Source organism: Barbatula barbatula (genome assembly GCF_947034865.1).
Source record: "Barbatula barbatula genome assembly, chromosome: 10".
NCBI lineage: Eukaryota > Metazoa > Chordata > Actinopteri > Cypriniformes > Nemacheilidae > Barbatula > Barbatula barbatula.
Genome location: NC_136773.1, coordinates 5,459,371 through 5,475,190, shown reverse-complemented (window position 1 = coordinate 5,475,190; position 15,820 = coordinate 5,459,371).

Here is a 15,820-nt window from a genome sequence, read left to right as displayed (position 1 = left end):
TCTTAATCATATTTATTACAGTCTGTTGTTCATACAACGCTAATCAATATTCGGTTATGTGTGTTTGTGTGGCACTTTTAGGAGTGTCATTCATCAATTCAGTAAGTACATTTAAACTCTTTTTATACTGGCTTTTACTTCTGTAAAGAAAATGAGAATCTGATTTGTCTTCTCCTTTCAATTGAACGTTTGCACCCCTTCGCCAGTAGAGGGCTTTGTCTGATAACCGTTGACAGTTGTAAAGGTTTCCTAATGGGTTTTAGCTGCTGAATGATTGAATTCTTTAGGTTCGAGCACACAGGCTGATCTCAGACCACAGTTTCTTAGGGAGTGCCTTAAAGAAAGGTTTATTCTGCATACTCACTTTGCCATCCAACTCTTGAAGTAACTTTCTTGAACTAATATACATACATATATATATATATATAGAGCCTGTATATTGTGTACATATTGAACAAGATATTATTATGAAGGGATTGGGGGATTTAAGCCATAGTAACTCCAAAAATACAGCTAGATAACACAATAAAACACAACAAAAACATGATAACATAATAAAAAACATGCCTTTAGAAATGAGAGTTATCTCATATGCAGATCATCTCTTCTGATGCACATGGATGTGTACACAAGTAAAGCGAGTCTCACATTAACGCGTGTCTCTTGTAGACGTACAAAAGAAACAAAAGCTGATTCACGCCGGCGATCCGACGGGCATCGGGCCGTTGTTTCCGAGCGCAGAGACCAAGCGCGCCCTGACGAGCGACTCTAGTAGCGTGTTGGCTTGGTGTCAAGGCGATAGGTCCCCGGCCCGAACAGATCTAGCAGGTGTCGCGACTGGTTTTATACGGCACATCGGCGACGCTACAGCCGACGACGGTTGGTGAGAAAATGTACATTCACGTTTAACGTTGAGAACACGAGTCAGACAGAACAGAGCATTTTTATTGTACACACTTTTGTTGAAAACGGAACTCGAAACACAATGATATTTATAAACGAGTAGTCACAGAATGACATTTCCAGACCTAGCTCATTAATTATGCAAAACAACAGCCAATGGCGGTTCTCCAACTGCACACAAAGCAATATTTGAGTCAGTCATTCACAGATTGTTTGAAGTATATAGACATGATATGACTTTGTTTGCTTAATAAGCAGTTTAGATCGTTGGATTACTCTGCAGTAATTGTGGCACATTACTGCAGAGCAATCAGGGTTAAGGTGCCTTGCTCAAGGGCACTTCATCCATGACCCGTGCTGGCTGGCATTGAGATTTGAATCGTCGACCTTCTGATCACAAGCCCAGCGCTTTAACCACTAGGCCACAGCGGACCCCGAGCCGCCTTGGGCGGAATAGACTGGGTTCTAAAGGGTCAGTGCCAGAGGGTCAGCCGGGATTTAAGCAATAGTAACTCCAAAAATAAAGCTAGATAACACAATAATACACAACAAAAACGTGATAACGTAATAAAAAACATGCCTTTAGAAATGTTTTATGAACGGAGTTATCTCATTTTGGAACCAAAGTCTTCATATAGGCTACTTTATAATGGCACTGATTGATGCAAGTAAACAGGCATGAAGCAAGGCACGAGAAGAAAATAAATGAAGTAGCAATACAAATAAGTGATGTGTTTTGAAGAAGAGAGGAAAAAATCATGAAATGAGAAGGAAATGTTATTGGCAGGGGTCTACTCCTCAATCCTCATGAAGTCAACCAGATGCTCTTATTTGTAAAAGTAACGTTAATATTTCAGCCAGTGATAGTAATAAAACGAGAGAAATCACCTTTAAATGAATTCACAGGTTTTACACAGGTCTAAATGCTTTCTCAAAAGACTTAAGAATGGCATTGATACAACTCTGTTCTTTCTGTTCAGAAAAACCTGAGACCACTTTACATTTATTTTGGAACTGCTCTTTCACAGTTACATTTTGGTGTGACATTTGTGATTTTATCAATTGTTATGTAAATCCTAATGTTGATTTTACATACATTAAATGTAATTTTTGGTTTTCATGAATGTGAAAAGAAAAGTGATATTTATTTTATAAACCTTATTTTTCTGTTAGCTAAATTTCACATTCACAAATCTAAATTGTCTAAATGCACTCCTCTTTTTTTGAGGTTTAAATGCGAGTTGAAAATGTACTTTGAGTAGCCTGTTGAGTTCTCTAAAAACTTAAAAGCTACAAGAACAGTGACTGTGTTTAAGGACTTTGCATCTAATCTGGATTTGAAGACTGAAGGAATTTAGTCTGGACTGAGGGAATCTGGAGCTTGTATTGACAATGATAATGGTTGTTGTAAATGTTTGTTTTTTGTTATCTTCTACAAGCATTTTGTTGAACTTAGTTACACTGTTGTTGCAGTTAGCGTTGTGTTCGGGGAAAAATAAACGAGAGATGGATCCTCTTTAGCCGCTCTTGGCATATTTATTTTTCGTTGCTGACACATCAGTCTCACGGTCAGACAGCCATCAGTAAGAATACCGTAAAACAACTTAAACAAACATAATAACTCAAACGCGTCTTCTGTGGCTTAAACTTTAGTGCCCCCTTGTGGCATACACACAGTACAGCATTACATAAATATACAACTGAGGACATAATGAACATATTTTAACACCCCCACTTGTACTCAGGTTGCTACAAAAGAAATATATATATATAAAGTATAATGAATGTGGACCCCTGTCATACACATATCAATCCCCAAAAAGAGCACCTGCAAACCTATCCAGTTTCAACTTATTTACAGGTTTGGTCATTACATCAGCAATCATGTTATCAGTAGGACAATACATCAAGGTCATTCTTCCATCGTTCACAATAGACCTGATAAAGTGATACCTTATGTCTATGTGTTTGCATCTCCGTCTGTTTATAGGGTTTTTGGCGAGAGCAATTGTTCCCTGATTGTCCTCATGTACTACAGTTTGCGTGTACTTGTAGTTATCTATACCTCCCAGTAACTGTTCTAGGTATAAACACTCTTGTATGGTTGAAGCTAGTGCCATATATTCCGCTTCGCATGTGGATAGCGCCACAGTTGGCTGCTTTCTAGTCTTCCACGAGACTAGAGAGCTGTTTTGGCTCAGTCTCACACAGTACCCCGTAGTACTGCGTCTGTCACTGGTATCAGCTGCCCAGTCAGCATCACTGTAGGCTTGTATACCTAGTTTCTCGCAGTCGTTTCTCCTAAAACTTAACCCCTTCCCTGCTGTACCTTTCAGATACCTAAGAACATGCTTCACAGTGACCCACTGTTCCTCTGTAGGTTCAGCAAAATACTGTGATAACCTGCTCACTACGAAACTCAAATCGGGTCTGGTTCAAGTAGTCAGGTATATAAGACTTCCCACAGCTTCTCTGTACATTCTGACATCTTTCATCTTTACTGCATCCTCAGTATACACTAACTTTTGCTCGCATGGTGTTTCTCTGGTCCTACAGTTTTGCATGTCAAAACGCTGTAGTATCTTGTTAGTGTACTTTTCTTGTGTCATTTTTACACACCCATCAGACTGATTGAAATCGATACCCAGAAAATGTTTGAGTTGGCCCAGATCTTTCATTTTAAACCTTTCTGAAAGTATCTCTTTCACTTCTTTCAGTCTCTCTTGATTGCTCGCTGCAATAATTAAATCATCGACCCATGTAATTATAAACACTTTCTCTTCTTTTGTCTCTTTAGCATAAACACAGTGGTCGGCTGGGTTTTGTGTGAATCCATTCTCAATTAAACAATCGTGCAAAACCTTATTCCAATTTCGCCCGGATTGTTTTAATCCGTAAAGTGATTTCTGTAGCTTGTAAACTATACCCACTTTTTCTTGGTAACCCTCTGGTGGATTGATGTAAATCTCATAGTCTATAGGGGCGTGCAGGTAAGCGGTTTTCACGTCCATTTGATGCAGGAGTAAATTTTCCTGTGCTGCTTTCTGTAGCACCACCCTTACACTTGTCAAATCTGCCGTAGGTGAAAATGTCTCCCCATAGTCTATTCCCATTCTCTGGTTGTACCCCTTGGCCACAAACCTTGCTTTGTATTTGTCTCTTCCATCTACATCAGTCTTGATAGAGTAAACCCATCTACCCCCCACTGTTTTCTTACCTATTGGCAGTGTTGTCGGAGTAAACGTTTTGTTTTCATTTAGAGACTGGATTTCCTCATCCATGGCTTTTAACCATTCTTTTGAGTTAGTTGACCTCATTGCTCCCTCGAAATTCTGTGGAATGCCACACACCGCTCTGCAGCAATAGTCTACCGTGATATTAACCCCATCACTATCACTGTCTTCGGTTACAAAATCATCTAAGTAACTGGGTGTTTTTCTTTCTCTTGTCGGATACCTCATACTCTCGGATTTACCACTTGTCACATTCTGTTGTGTCGGATTTTGGTCGCTAGACCTCGTTTCTTCACCTACACTATCACTATGTGTACTTCTACCCTGTTCACTTGGCTCTTGAGCTCTTTCTGTACTCCTACTCTGTGTGGTCTCACCGGTTTTGGGTTTCACACTACCATAGCCATCGCTTAGATCTGGCTCACCAGTCTGTGTCTGTTTTTCCACAGCTGCCTTGCTCACAAACTTCACTAGCCTGTGTTTTTGCACTTTGTTTGTATCTGGATGATACACCAAATACGCCGGGCTGTTCTTATCATAGCCTACAAAAAGACCCTGGTCGCACCTGGAATCGAATTTTCCCTTATCATGTTTATACGTGTAGCATACAGATCCAAACTTTTGCATTTTTGACACATTAGGCTTCTTGTCTGTCAACGACTCATAAGGAGTCTGCCCTGTACGTTGGTTGAAACACCTGTTGCGTATAATTGCTGCTGTTTGTACTGCGTAGTGCCATAGCTGTTTTGGTAGTGAGCTTTCAACTATCATACACCTACCCATCTCAAAAAGAGTACGCCAACCCCTCTCTGCAGTTCCGTTCTGGTGTGGGGAATACGGAGCTGACGTTTCATGTCTAATTTTGTTTATCCTCAACAGTGCTTGAAAATCACTGCATGTAAACTCGGTTCCGTTGTCGGATCTGATACACCTTACTTTCCCGTAAGGGGATACATCTGCTAGGAACTTTTCAGTAGCCTGTACGGTGTCACTTTTCCTCTTTAGGAAATATACGAACACTGCGCTTGAGTAATCGTCAGTGAATGATTGCACATATTTGTAACCGTCTATCGACTCTGTTGCTACTGGACCTGCAAGGTCTGTGTGTACCATCTGTAAAGGAGCATTTGCTCTAGTATCAGGGTCCCTATTTCTGGTTTGGGCAAACTTTCCCTGAATACACACCTCACACTCTTGTTCGGGTCTGCCTGTTTTACCCTTGATCTGCATACCTTCAACAACACTCTGTAACTTAAGAACATCGTTATAGTTACAGTGGCCTAAAATCTCGTGCCATGTTTGTATGTCGTGACATGCATTACACTTATCATTGGATTCGGTTCCAGTATGCAAAAAATATAACTTGCCATATACATGCATGTTAAACCTGTTACCGTCTCTGGTTATCAGGGTGTCTTTATCTTCTTTAAAGACAACCGTAGCCCCACTTGTGGTCGCTGCCTTCACTGAAAAGATATTTTGGGGGTACGACGGTACAAAAAGAGCGTCTTTCAGCACCGCCTTGCGTTGCTGTCCTTTGCTGTCGATGAGGGAAACCTCAGCATTTCCCCTCCGCTGAGCGACCCCGTTGCACCGAGTGCCGTCTGCCAGCTCAACACTGTGCGTTTCTGGTCTGAACGCGCTGTCAAAACTCTTGAACATGTTTATATCCGTTATGATATGAGAAGTAGCCCCTGTGTCCACCATTAGACCCCTCTCGTGGATGCTGAATGTCCGCTGCTGCTGGACCCCGGTCCCTCCGTCTCTCATCTTGAACACATAGTCCTCGACATCTTCTGATGTTTTACACGCACCATCGTTTTTGTCTTTAATGTACTTGTCTTTACGCCTACACGTTGCGTCTTTGTGTGTATCACTTCTGCAGATACTACACCACACTTTCTGTCGACATCCTCTAGCTCGATGGCCTTTAGTACCACACTTGAAGCACACTAGCTCTGCGTCGTCCTTGATCCAGCCACGTGCGCTTGTCTTTGCAGACCTCTGTCCGGCTTTCCCTTGAGTCTTCATCACACTGTCACTCGACTCAGCTGCTTTTATCTTTTCTGTTTCTTCAAAACTACGTAGTTTAGTCTTGAACTCCGCAAACGTGATTTTATCATCTGTATGCGCCACATGTATTGCGAAAGGCTTAAAACTTTCAGGCAGTCCCTTTAAGACCATAGCCACTAGCAGCCCGTCTCCTAACGTTTCACCTGCGTTTCGCAGTGCTGTGATGGCAGTCTCTGCTCTGATGATATAGTCCATTACGCTTTCATCATTTGACTTTTGAAGCGATGTCAACGTGGTGTATAAGCTGATTATGCGGGGCTTTCCCTTCCCTGCATAATATTCTCTCAATATTTCCAGAGCTTTTCTTCCGTTATTGGGCGCATCCCTCATAATTAACGAGAGGCTTTTATCATCTAACAGTAAAATCAATTCGGCATATGCGTCAGCATTTTTCTTTGCATCCGCTGCTATCTCAGCTTCCGACTGCGGTTCTTTTAGCACCGTGTCCTTTAGCCCTGATAAATGAAAATGTCCCAACATTTTGGTCTCCCAAATCTCATACTTAGTCTCATCTCCGTCGAATGTCAGTCGAGGCAAACTGTACGTCCTCCGTTGTTCCGCCATGTTAGCACGCGGTTCGTCGCAACTTTCTAAGCGGTGGAAAACAACAAACTTATCCTCCGAACAACTCCTGGGCCCATAACCTGTTGAACTTAGTTACACTGTTGTTGCAGTTAGCGTTGTGTTCGGGGAAAAATAAACGAGAGATGGATCCTCTTTAGCCGCTCTTGGCATATTTATTTTTCGTTGCTGACACATCAGTCTCACGGTCAGACAGCCATCAGTAAGAATACCGTAAAACAACTTAAACAAACATAATAACTCAAACGCGTCTTCTGTGGCTTAAACTTTAGTGCCCCCTTGTGGCATACACACAGTACAGCATTACATAAATATACAACTGAGGACATAATGAACATATTTTAACACATTTAATTAAAAAAAAAGATATATATATAGATATATTTCAGGCAGGGATTCGAGCACTTCCGGTGGGACGGGTTCACTTCCTGCGGTTGGTGTAGCGTCGCATATGCAGGTCATCTCTTCTGATGCACGTGGATGTGTAGTAAAGCTCTCACATTAACGTGTGTCTCTTGTAGACGTACAAAAGAAACAAAAGCAGATGCTCGCCGACGGCATCAGCCCGTTGTCCGAGCGCAGAGACCCAGCGCGCCCTGACGAGCGACTCTAGTAGCATGTTGGCTTGGGCCAAGGCGATAGATCACCGTGGCAAATTGCTGGTGTTGCGACTGATTTTATACGGCATATCGGCGACGCTCCAACCGACGACGGTTGGTGAGGAAATTTACATTCACGTTTAACGTTAAGAACACGAGTCAGACAGAGCGTTTTTACTGTACACACTTTTGTTGAAAACGGAACTCGAAACACAATGATATTTATAAACGAGTAGTCACAGAATGACATTTCCAGACCTAGCTCATTAATTATGCAAAACAACAGCCAATGGCGGTGCTCCAAGCAATATTTGAATCGGTCATTCACAGATTGCTTGCCTCCAAATAAAGAGCTTTTGCTTATATCGTGTCGTCATTCTTTTCACCACCTAATCAATGAAAACAACGGGACTTGATGTACACATTTGAAAAAGCAAACTCTCTGTTCGATGTGGAACGGGGCTTTTAGGACATCTAGTCTAAGGAAAACAACGTTGCATGATATTACCAATCCTGTTTCGGAGCTACAGTATATACTCGTTTATGCTCTTTCGCAAATGCAACGCTTGGGGGGTGATGTGAAATTGTCATGAGATCACTTCTTTCTGATAAACGCATGGCTTTTACCACAAGATGACCTCTACCACTAGAGGTCGTCATCACTTCTTCGATCGTTCCTAACAATTATTTATTAATAAAAATTAAAATCATATTTATTACAGTCTCTTAATCATATTTATTACAGTCTGTTGTTCATACAACGCTAATCAATATTCGGTTATGTGTGTTTGTGTGGCACTTTTAGGAGTGTCATTCATCAATTCAGTAAGTACATTTAAACTCTTTTTATACTGGCTTTTACTTCTGTAAAGAAAATGAGAATCTGATTTGTCTTCTCCTTTCAATTGAACGTTTGCACCCCTTCGCCAGTAGAGGGCTTTGTCTGATAACCGTGGACAGTTGTAAAGGTTTCCTAATGGGTTTTAGCTGCTGAATGATTGAATTCTTTAGGTTCGAGCACACAGGCTGATCTCAGACCTCAGTTTCTTAGGGAGTGCCTTAAAGAAAGGTTTATTCTGCATACTCACTTTGCCATCCAACTCTTGAAGTAACTTTCTTGAACTAATATACATACATATATATATATATATATATATATATATATAGAGCCTGTATATTGTGTACATATTGAACAAGATATTATTATGAAGGGATTGGGGGATTTAAGCCATAGTAACTCCAAAAATACAGCTAGATAACACAATAAAACACAACAAAAACATGATAACATAATAAAAAACATGCCTTTAGAAATGAGAGTTATCTCATATGCAGGTCATCTCTTCTGATGCACATGGATGTTTACACAAGTAAAGCGAGTCTCACATTAACGCGTGTCTCTTGTAGACGTACAAAAGAAACAAAAGCCGATGCATGCCGGCGATCCGACGGGCATCGGGCCGTTGTTTCCGAGCGCAGAGACCAAGCGCGCCCTGACGAACGACTCTAGTAGCGTGTTGGCTTGGTGTCAAGGCGATAGGTCCCCGGCCCGAACAGATCTAGCAGGTGTCGCGACTGCTTTTATACGGCACATCAGCGACGCTACAGACGACGACGGTTGGTGAGAAAATGTACATTCACGTTTAACGTTGAGAACACGAGTCAGACAGACCAGAGCATTTTTATTGTACACACTTTTGTTGAAAACGGAACTCGAAACACAATGATATTTGTAAACGAGTAGTCACAGAATGACATTTCCAGACCTAGCTCATTAATTATGCAAAACAACAGCCAATGGCGGTTCTCCAACTGCACACAAAGCAATATTTGAGTCAGTCATTCACAGATTGTTTGAAGTATATAGACATGATATGACTTTGTTTGCTTAATAAGCAGTTTAGATCGTTGGATTACTCTGCAGTAATTGTGGCACATTACTGCAGAGCAATCAGGGTTACTGTGTGTTCACACCGAACGCGAATGAGGCGTCAAGCGCGAGTGATTTACATGTTAAGTCAATGTAAAGACGCGATAGACGCGCTTGCGGCGCGAATAGCGCGAATGAGGCGTCGCGAATGACGCGAATGACGCGAATGACGCGAATGGCGCGAATGGCGCGAATGGCGCGAATGGCGCGAATGACGCGAATGACGCGAGTTGAAAAATCTGAACTTTGGCGGAAATTCGCGCCGCGTTAACCAATCAGGAGCCTGCTTGAGTAGTGACGTAGACAACGTAGCGAGCAGAGGCAGAAATAAAAAATGGAGGACACGCTCATCTCAGTGTGTGGACACCCGGAGCTATATGATACGTGTTCATAAAAATAGGAATAAAAAGGATCTTGCTTGGAAGAAAGTGAGTGAGGAGGTCGGAGAATCCGGTAAATTGTAAAAACATTTTCGTGAAGCGAATTTCACTCGCGAATGACGCGAATAGCGCGAATGACGCGTTTTTCACGCGCGAATAGCGCGAATGACGCGAATGAAGCGAATGACGCGAATGAAGCGAGTAAACACAAAATGTTCAAGCGTCAAACTACTCGCGAATAGCGCGTTTTTGACGCCTCATTCGCGCTCTATGTGAACACACAGTTAAGGTGCCTTGCTCAAGGGCACTTCATCCATGACCCGTGCTGGCTGGCATTGAGATTTGAATCGTCGACCTTCTGAACACAAGCCCAGCGCTTTAACCACTAGGCCACAGCGGACCCCGAGCCGCCTTGGGCGTAATAGACTGGGTTCTAAAGGGTCAGTGCCAGAGGGTCAGCCGGGATTTGAGCAATAGTAACTCCAAAAATAAAGCTAGATAACACAATAATACACAACAAAAACGTGATAACGTAATAAAAAACATGCCTTTAGAAATGTTTTATGAACGGAGTTATCTCATTTTGGAACCAAAGACTTCATATAGGCTACTTTATAATGGCACTGATTGATGCAAGTAAACAGGCATGAAGCAAGGCACGAGAAGAAAATAAATGAAGTAGCAATACAAATAAGTGATGTGTTTTGAAGAAGAGAGAAAAAATCATGAAATGAGAAGGAAATGTTATTAGCAGGGGTCTACTCCTCAATCCTCATGAAGTCAACCAGATGCTCTTATTTGTAAAAGTAACGTTAATATTTCAGCCAGGGATAGTAATAAAACGAGAGAAATCACCTTTAAATGAATTCACAGGTTTTACACAGGTCTAAATGCTTTCTCAAAAGACTTAAGAATGGCATTGATACAACTCTGTTCTTTCTGTAAAGAAAAACCTGAGACCACTTTACATTTATTTTGGAACTGCTCTTTCACAGTTACATTTTGGTGTGACATTTGTGATTTTATCAATTGTTATGTAAATCCTAATGTTGATTTTACATACATTAAATGTAATTTTTGGTTTTCATGAATGTGAAAAGAAAAGTGATATTTATTTTATAAACCTTATTTTTCTGTTAGCTAAATTACACATTCACAAATCTAAATTGTCTAAATGCACTCCTCTTTTTTTGAGGTTTAAATGCGAGTTGAAAATGTACTTTGAGTAGCCTGTTGAGTTCTCTAAAAACTTAAAAGCTACAAGAACAGTGACTGTGTTTAAGGACTTTGCACCTAATCTGGATTGGAAGACTGAAGGAATTTAGTCTGGACTGAGGGAATCTGGAGCTTGTATTGACAATGATAATGGTTGTTGTAAATGTTTGTTTTTTGTTATCTTCTACAAGCATTTAATTAAAAAAAAAGATATATATATAAATATATTTCAGGCAGGGATTCGAGCACTTCCGGTGGGACGGGTTCACTTCCTGCGGTTGGTGTAGCGTCGCATATGCAGGTCATCTCTTCTGATGCACATGGATGTGTACACAAGTAAAGCTCTCACATTAACGTGTGTCTCTTGTAGACGTACAAAAGAAACAAAAGCCGATGCTCGCCGACGGCATCAGCCCGTTGTCCGAGCGCAGAGACCCAGCGCGCCCTGACGAGCGACTCTAGTAGCATGTTGGCTTGGGCCAAGGCGATAGATCACCGTGGCAACTTGCTGGTGTCGCGACTGGTTTTATACGGCATATCGGCGACGCTCCAACCGACGACGGTTGGTGAGGAAATTTACATTCACGTTTAACGTTAAGAACACGAGTCAGACAGAGCGTTTTTATTGTACACACTTTTGTTGAAAACGGAACTCGAAACAAAATGATATTTATAAACGAGTAGTCACAGAATGACATTTCCAGACCTAGCTCATTAATTATGCAAAACAACAGCCAATGGCGGTTCTCCAAGCAATATTTGAATCGGTCATTCACAGATTGTTTGCCTCCAAATAAAGAGCTTTTGCTTATATGGTGTCGTCATTCTTTTCACCACCTAATCAATGAAATCAACGGGACTTGATGTACACATTTGAAAAAGCAAACTCTCTGTTCGATGTGAAACGGGGCTTTTAGGACATCTAGTGTAAGGAAAACAACGTTGCATGATATTACCAATCCTGTTTCGGAGCTACAGTATATACTCGTTTATGCTCTTTCGCAAATGCAACGCTTGGGGGGTGATGTGAAATTGTCATGAGATATCTTCTTTTTGATAAACGCATGGCTTTTACCACAAGATGACCTCTACCACTAGACGTCGTCATCACTTCTTCGATCGTTCCTAACAATTATTTATTAATAAAAATTAAAATCATATTTATTACAGTCTCTTATTCATATTTATTACAGTCTGTTGTTCATACAACGCTAATCAATATTCGGTTATGTGTGTTTGTGTGGCACTTTTAGGAGTGTCATTCATCAATTCAGTAAGTACTTTTAAACTCTTTTTATACTGGCTTTTACTTCTGTAAAGAAAATGAGAATCTGATTTGTCTTCTCCTTTCAATTGAACGTTTGCACCCCTTCGCCAGTCGAGGGCGTTGTTTGATAACCGTTGACAGTTGTAAAGGTTTCCTAATGGGTTTTAGCTGCTGAATGAATTAATTCTTTAGGTTCGAGCACACAGGCTGATCTCAGACCACAGTTTCTTAGGGAGTGCCTTAAAAAAAGATTTATTCTGCATACTCACTTTGCCATCCAACTCTTGAAGTAACTTTCTTGAACTAATATACATACATATGTATATATATATATATATATATATATATTTAGCCTGTATATCGTGTACATATTGAACAAGATATTATTATGAAGGGATTGAGGGATTTAAGCAATAGTAACTCCAAAAATAAAGCTAGATAACACAATAAAACACAACAAAAACGTGATAACGTAATAAAAAACATGCCTTTAGAAATGTTTTATGAACGGAGTTATCTCATTTTGGAACCAAAGTCTTCATATAGGCTACTTTATAATGGCACTGATTGATGCAAGTAAACAGGCATGAAGCAAGGCACGAGAAGAAAATAAATGAAGTAGCAATACAAATAAGTGATGTGTTTTGAAGAAGAGAGAAAAAATCATGAAATGAGAAGGAAATGTTATTGGCAGGGGTCTACTCCTCAATCCTCATGAAGTCAACCAGATTCTTTTATTTCTAAAAGTAACATTAATATTTCAGCCAGTGATAGTAAAAAAGCAAGAGAAATCACCTTTAAATGAATTCACAGGTTTTACACAGGTCTAAATGCTTTCTCAAAAGACTTAAGAATGGCATTGATACCCTCTGTTCTTTCTGTTCAGAAAAACCTGAGTCCACTTTACATTTATTTTGGAACTGCTCTTTCACAGTTACGTTTTGGTGTGACATTTGTGATTTTATCAATTGTTATGTAAATCCTAATGTTGATTTTAGGAGCACTTCCGGTGGGACGGGTTCACTTCCTGCCGTCGGTGTGGTGTCGCATATGCAGGTCATCTCTTCTGATGCACATGGATGTGTACACAAGTAAAGCTCTCACATTAACGTGTGTCTCTTGTAGACGTACAAAAGAAACAAAAGCTGATGCTCGCCGACGGCATCAGCCCGTTGTCCGAGCGCAGAGACCCAGCGCGCCCTGACGAGCGACTCTAGTAGCATGTTGGCTTGGGCAAGGCGATAGATCACCGTGGCAACCAGATGGTGTCGCGACTGCTTTTATACGGCATACTGGCGACGCTCCAACCGACGACGGTTGGTGATGAAATTTACATTCACGTTTAACGTTGAGAACACGAGTCAGACAGAGCGTTTTTATTGTACACACTTTTGTTGAAAACGGAACTCGAAACACAATGATATTTATAAACGAGTAGTCACAGAATGACATTTCCAGACCTAGCTCATTAATTATGCAAAACAACAGCCAATGGCGGTGCTCCAAGCAATATTTGAATCGGTCATTCACAGATTGTTTGCCTCCAAATAAAGAGCTTTTGCTTATATCGTGTCGTCATTCTTTTCACCACCTAATCAATGAAATCAACGGGACTTGTTGTACACATTTGTAAAAGCAAACTCTCTGTTCGATGTGAAACGGGGCTTTTAGGACATCTAGTGTAAGGAAAACAACGTTGCATGATATTACCAATCCTGTTTCGGAGCTACAGTATATACTCGTTTATGCTCTTTCGCAAATGCAACGCTTGGGGGGTGATGTGAAATTGTCATGAGATATCTTCTTTTTGATAAACGCATGGCTTTTACCACAAGATGACCTCTACCACTAGACGTCGTCATCACTTCTTCGATCGTTCCTAACAATTATTTATTAATAAAAATTAAAATCATATTTATTACAGTCTCTTATTCATATTTATTACAGTCTGTTGTTCATACAACGCTAATCAATATTCGGTTATGTGTGTTTGTGTGGCACTTTTAGGAGTGTCATTCATCAATTCAGTAAGTACTTTTAAACTCTTTTTATACTGGCTTTTACTTCTGTAAAGAAAATGAGAATCTGATTTGTCTTCTCCTTTCAATTGAACGTTTGCACCCCTTCGCCAGTCGAGGGCGTTGTTTGATAACCGTTGACAGTTGTAAAGGTTTCCTAATGGGTTTTAGCTGCTGAATGAATTAATTCTTTAGGTTCGAGCACACAGGCTGATCTCAGACCACAGTTTCTTAGGGAGTGCCTTAAAAAAAGATTTATTCTGCATACTCACTTTGCCATCCAACTCTTGAAGTAACTTTCTTGAACTAATATACATACATATGTATATATATATATATATATATATATATATTTAGCCTGTATATCGTGTACATATTGAACAAGATATTATTATGAAGGGATTGAGGGATTTAAGCAATAGTAACTCCAAAAATAAAGCTAGATAACACAATAAAACACAACAAAAACGTGATAACGTAATAAAAAACATGCCTTTAGAAATGTTTTATGAACGGAGTTATCTCATTTTGGAACCAAAGTCTTCATATAGGCTACTTTATAATGGCACTGATTGATGCAAGTAAACAGGCATGAAGCAAGGCACGAGAAGAAAATAAATGAAGTAGCAATACAAATAAGTGATGTGTTTTGAAGAAGAGAGAAAAAATCATGAAATGAGAAGGAAATGTTATTGGCAGGGGTCTACTCCTCAATCCTCATGAAGTCAACCAGATTCTTTTATTTCTAAAAGTAACATTAATATTTCAGCCAGTGATAGTAAAAAAGCAAGAGAAATCACCTTTAAATGAATTCACAGGTTTTACACAGGTCTAAATGCTTTCTCAAAAGACTTAAGAATGGCATTGATACCCTCTGTTCTTTCTGTTCAGAAAAACCTGAGTCCACTTTACATTTATTTTGGAACTGCTCTTTCACAGTTACGTTTTGGTGTGACATTTGTGATTTTATCAATTGTTATGTAAATCCTAATGTTGATTTTAGGAGCACTTCCGGTGGGACGGGTTCACTTCCTGCCGTCGGTGTGGTGTCGCATATGCAGGTCATCTCTTCTGATGCACATGGATGTGTACACAAGTAAAGCTCTCACATTAACGTGTGTCTCTTGTAGACGTACAAAAGAAACAAAAGCTGATGCTCGCCGACGGCATCAGCCCGTTGTCCGAGCGCAGAGACCCAGCGCGCCCTGACGAGCGACTCTAGTAGCATGTTGGCTTGGGCAAGGCGATAGATCACCGTGGCAACCAGATGGTGTCGCGACTGCTTTTATACGGCATACTGGCGACGCTCCAACCGACGACGGTTGGTGATGAAATTTACATTCACGTTTAACGTTGAGAACACGAGTCAGACAGAGCGTTTTTATTGTACACACTTTTGTTGAAAACGGAACTCGAAACACAATGATATTTATAAACGAGTAGTCACAGAATGACATTTCCAGACCTAGCTCATTAATTATGCAAAACAACAGCCAATGGCGGTGCTCCAAGCAATATTTGAATCGGTCATTCACAGATTGTTTGCCTCCAAATAAAGAGCTTTTGCTTATATGGTGTCGTCATTCTTTTCACCACCTAATCAATGAAATCAACGGGACT